Source organism: Crocodylus porosus, unplaced genomic scaffold (assembly GCF_001723895.1).
Source record: "Crocodylus porosus isolate Cpor-Errol unplaced genomic scaffold, CroPor_comp1, whole genome shotgun sequence".
NCBI lineage: Eukaryota > Metazoa > Chordata > Crocodylia > Crocodylidae > Crocodylus > Crocodylus porosus.
This window is the reverse complement of record NW_017728931.1, coordinates 86,631,888-86,641,189: the sequence shown is the minus strand read 5'-3', so window position 1 is coordinate 86,641,189 and position 9,302 is coordinate 86,631,888.

Sequence of the window (9,302 nt, the reverse complement as noted above, 5' to 3'; positions counted from 1 at the left end):
CTTCCTGTCCTTTGGGCAGGGGGCTGGACTAGATGATCTCCCGAAGTCCCTTCCAGCCCTGATGTCTATGAAATCCCTCGGTTTATTTTGTGAACTATATTTGCAAAACTAACAGTGTTAACATTGGGTGGCAAGCTATGGCACCCTTGAAAGGATCTCTCAGCACTCCAGGGTTCTCTGGGACCCTGGTTGAGAATCACTGCTCTAGTGGTACTCAAGGGGTTGAGAGGGCATTTTAAATAGAAATGAAGGGAATGAATTACACTGGGGGGGGGGGAGTGCGACAAATTATACATGTTTCCAGCTGTAACATGACTAAAACAAAGCAGATGTACTCTGAAACCCAGGTTACTTTATTAAAACTAGGTGGATGTACCTACCCATATATGCATCTGTATGTGACACAGCAAGATACAATCATCCTATATTGAAAAACACATTTTCTCTTATCCCTAAAGTAATCTCTTGAATAAGAGCATGTCTCAGATGTTTTCTGCTAGCTCTCAATTGCAACATAATATTTATCCATTAAATCCCATGAATGTCTTGCACAGCAGTTTTTGAAGTAGTTATCAATCCAACAATATTATGAATAACATGCATTCAAAGCATACTTTCACTGCTTTAGGTTAAAATGAAACTAGAATGTGGTGTGCAAGTTTTTAATCAAGAAGCTGATATAGCTGCACTCGGACAGCAATAGATAGCCCTGATATTCTCCACCTTGAAATATGATAAAATAAAGGAAAAGCTTAACCCAAGATCAGATCAACTCCAAATTGTACCGACCGTATTCAGTTTTCATTTCAGCTCATATTCAGTATGAACTACAAAATGTGCTTGGTTTATTTAAAGAAACTTGATGATCACAATTCAAATATAACCATGCCTAAACTATCAGATTGTTACTGAAAATCAGAGGTAACAGAGCTACAAAATAACATCGCTAATTAATCAAATGCTAAAAGCATATGAAATTCAAAAAGACGGCCAGAGACCCATCATTTAAAAAGACAGTGCAGCTGTTTCCTCTAAGAAAAGGGAAAACATTTCATAGTACTTCATAGTATGCTGTTAATATTAAATCAAATCTTCTGTAGCAATAGGAAATTGTAGGTGTGAGATATATGAAATAAGAAATTTATATTTTAAAAATTGTGTTCAGTTAGCACTTCCATCAACTGGGAGATCACATTAGTGAAAAAGAATTTTAAATGAGCAATCTCTCAGAAAAAGAAATTCTGTTTGTAGATAGGATAAAAAATAGGTACCATCTAACTGATGTGAAAGACTGCTATTGCAAACTAAACATTTGTTTGTATGTATAAAATTATCATGTTTGAGACCAATGTCTCTGACATGAACATGGTTAATGCCATATGGAGGTAATTTATCAGGAATTTTGTAATACTTCAACAAGCATCATGACCAAAGACCCTGCCAAATGGAGTTACTGATTTTTTTCTAGGCTGATAATTGAGTTGTTCAATTGTACTGTCATCAGATGAGATTAAGCACAATAATGACATGTTTTTTTCTAAGAACATTATCATAAATCATTTGAATATAGCCCAGGAGGAAAGGGATTCTAAGCTAAATTGTACAAACACTGAAAAATGTTAGTAACCTCATCTAATAAAAATACGGTTTAATTTCATTTGTGCTTATTTGAAAAGGGCGAAGGTCAGAATGACCATGCTATTGTGGAGCACTACAACAAAAACAGTCCAGGTCAAACTATATTATGGAATTCTTTACTATTCCGACATGAAAGCCTGGCCTTTAACAGAAATTAGAGGATGACTTGCTATATCCAAGTTAACAAATCACTGCAATGTACCTCAAAGAATGCTACATGAGCATTCACTACAATTCTAATAAGGGATATTAGAAATAGAGTGAGAAGACCATGTTTTAACTCATATCTGGATTTAATTTAAGTCAACTTCCAGTGTGAAATCCAAATTAAGACATTTTTATTCAGATTTGACTGCACCAAAACCTCATGAGCCACATGTCTTGTCAGTTTCCACTATCTTCAATAGTCAGAATTGCAAGATCAGCCATTCCTGGCAGACTTATAGCCAAAAATAAGCTTTCTTCAAATTTTGGATCCAACTCAGAATCAGCATTTTCTAGGCAAGGTTGGCTAAAGCAATTAAAATAGAAACCCATATTTGACATAGTGATCTGTCACTAGGAATGACTGCAGATGAGCTAAAGCCGAATGAAGGTATAGCAAAAGAGCCATAATACTTACAGAACCTGCAATGTAACCGTACTTCAGTGTTATACTTGGTCTTAGGAAGATGTCTATTCTAAAATGTAAAACATGGAAATCAGTTGCACAAACTGGTTACTCAAGTTATGAAAGTCAGGAGTCAAGAGTCAGAAAAGCTCACTCTATCCTAGAATGATTTAGTCCAGCCATAAAAACTTGGTTTAGTCAGGAGAATGTTTATTTTTATTCTGGGATTTTCTTCTTCATCTTATAATTATATCATAGTCCAATTTCCTAGAAAACTTTATTAAGCATTTAGGTGATTTTGTTGCTATGATAGTCCAGATGACATGCAAAAGGCAAGAATTCTTGTGAGTAATACCTTTTATTAGATCAACTCTATAATTGGTATAAACATAGGCAAGTTTTTGGGTATCACAGTGCCCTTAATCTCAATTATTTCACTTGTAGTTCAGTTTCTGTGAGATGTTTTTAATTTGAAAGTTTCCCTGTATTTTTAATCTTTTCTTTCTCTTGCTTCTTTCCCCATCACAGCCTCCAAGTTTATGACATGCTTCAGGCTGCTGTGTGACATTTTGGTGTCAAAAGAAGGGTACTCTGATTCAGTGAGAGAGTAATTAAAGTAGAAAGGAAACCAAAATGAATATTAGGCGTAGAAAAAGACAGGGAGGGAGGACAGAATGACTTCCAACTATTGAAGATAATGAATTAGTAGGAGACTGTTAATGAGAAGAAGGCTAATACTTTCAGTATTCCAGGAGTACATCAGGAGTGTTCTCATCTGCTTTGCATGTTAGCTCAAAATGAGAAAAGCTGGTTGAAGCATAAGAATTTCTTGTTATGCAAAACAGAGCATGGCAGATGTGCAGCTTATAGACTGTTTGAATCAGAGATGCCTACACTTCCGTGAGAAATAGTTCACTTCAATAGCATCTAACAAAGTAAGCTATTGTTCACAAAGTTTATGAACAATAAACAACCTGATTCCATTAGTTTAAAAGGTGCACATCTATCCTGTTCTCTGTCTCACTTCAGGCTAACATGGCTACCTACTGCTCTCAAGTAAAACAGAAACGATACTCACTGATCTGAATTGTTCCATTCTCAGTTACAGACTTCCAGAACACAGCTTCTATTAGTTGATTACAGCACTCCACTAATCCATCGTTTTGAGGATGATGCATTTTAGAATTATAGAGAATTGTGGATTAAAAGGTACAAATTCTGTTGAATAGCTGAAATGTAAAATTCCTAACCTGGCCAGTAATAATGTCTTCTAATATTCCAACGAAGAAAAAAAAAATGGCCAGAATCTTATACATCTCACTAAGAAAACTTCTGGATGTTTTGCAGCGTAAATCATGGATTACAAGAACCTACCAGTCCCCTGACTGTTTTTGTTCCAAGGTCCAATTAGGTCACCCAACATGCCAATCATAGTCTTAAACAAGATAAGGCAGCTTTTACATTTTCAGAACTGGAGCTGTTAATGGCCAGTAGGGACAAGGCTAACTAAAACATTACACATCTTAGAATTTACCCAAAAACTAGGCTCATTGCCTACTTGTGGCATAAAGTCTTCTGCCTAAGAGTCAAAAGAACAGAAGACTACATCTCAACAACCTATGGGTCCTATATTTTTCCAAATTACTCTTTCTATTGGGATCTATGTGTTTCTGACACCTTTTAAGAAAGGTGTTAAGAATATAGGACTAGAAGGTAAGTCCAGGTTCCTGCAATCTCAGGCAACCATGCCATATAATCCCTTTCCTAAACTGATCGAGCTCCATCTTGTAACTAACCAATTCTTTTTGCTATTAACACTCCTACTAGGATGCTATTCCAGCCCATCACTGACCTGGTTCTTAGAAGCCTTTTTTCAACATTCAGCCTAAATTTACCCATGGCTCGTTCATACACATTTGGGTTTTTTCCAAACCTTGCCTTTTAAATTACATAACTCTTCTCCCTGCCTAGTGGTCATTCTCTGATGCAGTTACAGCATTATAGTCATCCCTTCTCAACATTTCTTTTACTGAGCTAAACATGGGAGCTCCTAAGAATCCAAATTCTTCATCTCCTAAGTATTTGAATATTGGATCATCAGTCTGAAGTTCTTATATTCCCTATAATCTCCAAGATCTTTATTTGAAAATGGGCTAAAGATCTTGAAATCACAGACCTCCCTTCATATTTTTCTTGCTATTTCTGGAATTTACCCCATCAACCAATAGGTGGCACTGAAAGTATTTAACATATTATATAAAATGTTACATATATACATATGTAATTTCTCCTAGTGTTTCAGGATACTCTGTTTCTCAGAAGTAAACATTTTGATGCCTAGATATAGCTAGATATAAAGTTTGTAACTTTTTTCAGTTGTTTTCATTGCTGCAGTCATATGAGGAAAGAAAAATAAAATACTATTGCAAGTACTGTGATTTTTCATTACTAGTGCTTACCTGAATTTTATTAAGATGAACTTTACAAGCAACCTTTTCGTTCTTCCCAGTAAACAAGCCTGTAAACTATTCAAAGGCAAGAGTAAATAAGACATTTCTGATCACATTTCAAAGGAACTTGTGCCACAAGATATTCGTAGATTACCATATTTTACCCAGGAAAGTTGCCCTTCACTCAAAACAGTTCAAACAAATGCAGTTAGAATTTAGTAAGATGTGGTATTTTTCTGGTTTTATCAAGAACAAGCATAATGCTCTGCTTCTCTTACATATTACGTCATTTAAGCACATGCTTATATTTATGGATAGCCTTCTCGAAATCTTGCTGTTGGCTTAAGTGTATTAGAAGCAGGCCCAGAGGGAGAATTAAGTGATATGTTCTGAAGAGTTGTAGTACTAATAGCATGGTGCAACATCAAATATAAAAGTCACTGCACCTTCAGATGACATCCTCTCCCCCCCACACCCGCATCTTTATGCTATCTATCTTAGAGCCAGTTTGTGTGCCATATCTTCTTTTAACAATATCAAGTACAAATACAGTTAGTCTTATTGTAATGATAGTTGTATTATATGAAACAAGAACCAAGTGGTTTTTAAATGCAGGTGTATAAGACAGAATTCAGTGTGTAGTGAGAAACAGCAATTTCTACTGTAGTTTATTAGTGTTACCACTGATTGATACCTTGGCATGAAACAAGTTAGAAGTAATACTAACATCTGCATTACAGGGGTTAAACTTATCACCCCATATACAAAAAGTAGTATCTGTACCTTGTTAACAATAAGAGGTTTATATGTATGAGATTTACATTTACTCAGCTGCATTCTTGCACCTTAATTAACAGCAAATGTGAGCTTTTCATATATTCCTGCCTGCAGGAATGTTAAAGTACCTTGAAATTGTAGAGCAACAGGATATAATAATGCTGAGCTAGTCCTTTGCAAGGAGTAAGACAGTTAAAACTTTCCTGCATTATCCAAAATAATTCAGAAGTTGATTGATGGGAGCCAATGTGTCAGACTCAAAGAATAAGTCAAGATAAAAATTAGAAACAAATGTAATATTCACTTTGTGCTTTCTGCCCAGGAAACACACATCTTAAGGGCAAAGGAGGAGTATGTTAATATGTGAAGCAGGGATGTCTTACGAAAAACACACCATCAAAAATAGCATTATGACAGCAGTCCAAATACTAAAAACAAAATGGGTTCCAACTAAAAGACACTGCATGGGTTATTCCCATTGCCTCAATAGTGACCTTAGCTTCTAAGTGATGCTTTAGGGATGATAAGCATTTAAAAATGTGGCTTAATAAAAGGTTGGGACAAATAATACTTTAATCGATTTTGAATACTACAAGGAATTAAAACATGAGTTTGACTCACATTTGGTACTCATGAGAGTATTTGCAAAAATAAACGTTAAGTACATTTCTTAAGTTTCAAGAATGAACAATTTGATCAAAGATATTATTTATTATATGCTGCTTGTGATTGATTAGTCTAGTTGTATTTATGCCTCAGAAACCTATCTATATGTTCTATAGGACTTATATGACTCCTATTATTTGAATGCTTCACAAGGATTTCTCTGTGTGATATCTTTTACTATACCATCTATATGATGGTTGGGGTAGATTTAGACATGCTTTTAAATAGGACATTTGAAAGCTTGTTAAAGTCTACCCCAACCATGCAGTTGATTCAATAAAATATATCACCTACAAAAAACCTTGCCTTTTGCATATTTCCTGGAGCATCAGGGATATAACAACAGTTTAACACTCACAATCTTGAATCTATTTTTCCTTATCCAGCCCCTGGGACTATTATTGCTACTTTACCAATGAAAAACTGCAGCATAGAGATACAAAGGGATTGTCCCTTTATATACAGGCTTTGTGTTCAACCACAATTTGCCCCCTTTATACTCTGTGCTTGATATATGAGGGTTGCCAAATGCCATAAATTTATGGACAGTTAGTAAAAATCAGGCTAAAAAGGTCTTTCCAAAAAATCCATAAAGAAATTGAGCTGTCCATAAAAACACAAAGCAGTTAGACCTTAATTGAAGTTCTGTGGTCAGAAAGAAGCTGGAGGCAAGCTAATGGACAAATGGAGCACAGCATCACCACCAGGTATCTGAATGGGAGCACTGCACCCTGCAGAGAGCCTTTCCTAGCAGCTACTGTTAAGCACTAGGTCACAGACAGATTTCTTTGGGAGCCTATGCCAGGACAAAGGGAGTGGAGCTAGTGAGTAGGGCTGTGAGGTGGGCAACATGGTGTGGAGCACAGGGGGCATCAGGGCTTGGGAATTAATAAGTGAACCTTGTGGTGGGTACAGCATGATATAAAACCATTTCTGCAGTGAAGCAGTTCCCAACCCAAGAGTTCTTCTTTTGTTTTTAGTGTCAACTTTTTACTGAACAAACTTTTTTGCTTTATTACTGTGGTTGGTGCTAAAACTCTAAATTTGCAACCAGCCCTTCTGACTGGGGCCTGGCAACAGAGCAGGGCAGGGCCTGCCAGAAGCATTACATTTATATGATATAAAACAAGTATCAGTAAAGGTGTGTCAATAAAAAAGGTTAGCGATCAGTAAAACATTTGCAGACTATCGAGTTTTTATTTCCTTGTATTGGCAAACTTGATGGCAAGGTAAACCCCAAGTAACATTTAAACAGGTGTTGCTACCCTGTCTCAAACCCCTTTGAGGCGGGGCAAGAGGCACATGCAGGAACAAAAAAAAGTTCTCTAGTGCTGCAAGTTTGCAGTACAGGGAGAAAATTAGAACCCTGGATATCCAGGGGTCTAAAAAACTGCTCCACAATACAGCAGAGCAAGGCACAGTTCAAGACCGTGCCTTGTAAACCAGTCCTCCAAAAGAGATGCTCTGGTTTTGGCCAGAGTGTCTCTGGTGTTCCTGCTGCCCCCACTGCTGTCCAAGGTAAGTTAGGGAGGCTTCATGGGTGTGGGTGCGTGAGGGGTGGCAGAGGGATGTGGGGGAGGTTGGATAGTGGGGGGAGGAGTCCCCAGAGCTGCAGGGGGGTGAGGACCTGGCCCAGATCCCTGCAGCTTGCTAGTCCAGCTTTGCACTGAATCAGGTCACAGGGCTTCAGGAGGTGCAGCTCTCACATGTGCCTCCCAGAGCCATGCAACCTGCTCCAGTGCAAAGTCAAACTAGCGAGCTGCAGGGATCTGGGCCATGTCCTCACCCCCCACAGCCCTGGGGACATCCTCCTGCCTCCCGGCAGAACAGCTCCAAAGACAATAGGACCTGGCTGGGCCTTGTACATGGGGACCACGTGCAATGCCGGGTCCTGTCACCATGGGCCCAGCCCGGCTAGGCTGTAGCTGGGTGTGGCACATGGTCCCCAAGTGCTGCACTGGGTCCTGTCACTATGGGCACAGGCTGGCCAGGCTGAAGAAGGGCCCCAGGACCCAGCTGGGCCTGGCATGCAGTCCCTGCATGCTGCACCAGGTCCTTCTGCCACAAGATCATCCTAGCTGGGTGGCAGGGGAAGCTCCAGAGCTGGCAGGACCTGCCTGGGTTCAGTACATGGTCCCCCCACTGCTGCTGTTAAAGGGTAGTTACGGACCCTGGGCAGGGGGGGTTGGGGCCCTTCAGGGTGGACCTGGGACCCTGGGTGGGAGGGGCCTCCAGGGTGCCTGGGACCCTGGGCAGGGGGGCTGGGACCCCGTGGGGGATAGGGGCTGTGGCCCTCCAGGGGGGAACTGGAATCCTGTCTGGGTGGGGCATTCCATATGCTGGGGGGGGCTGCACCCTGTGGGGGCCAGGGAACCCACCCTTCTTGAGCAGTTCCCCTCACAATCCCCCCACACCCACAGTCCTCCCAGCAATTGACCCACCCCTACCCACAGACCAACCCACATCCCTATACACACACACACACACACACCTTCCACCACAACTCTTCTCACCCCTTTCTGCAAACACCACATCCCCTCATCACACACCCATCATGTGTGAAGAAAACCAAAAGCACACATCAACACAAATAGGCATTTAGAATTTATTTTTTCATGATGATAGAGGCACTGGTAGGCTTCCACTTTGTAAATATACCAATAAAGCATTACCCAACTTACCACTGTCTCTCTCTCTCTCTTCCTCTACAGATATATGTGTGTGTGTGTGCGTGTGTGTGTGTGTGTGTGTGTGTGTGTGTGTGTAGAGTGGTTTTTTGTTTTCATTGTGGAAAACATGGATTTGGGGGTATTTTTAAAAATAGATTTGGGATGTTGCTGCAGCAGCCCAGTTGGCACAAGGGGTAGTGTCCCCAGGTATCAGTTGGCTGAGCCCCAGAAGCTCCTGAGAGCAAGTAGCCCTGAGCTGCTTGCCAGGGCAGGTTTTGTATGGATGGGGCCAGGACAGGGCAGCTTTTTATACTTTGGGGACAGCACAGGTGCAGGTCCCAGGCTCTAGCTCCCCCTGGCTACCAATCCGGAAGGAGCCAAGCAGGGTTATTTTGCCCCAAGTGGCACAATTTGCTACACAACAAATTGCATGTCCAAGCACGTGTGCCAAGGCAAAAAGGCCTGGTTCAAATTTGCACTGCTTCTATTTGA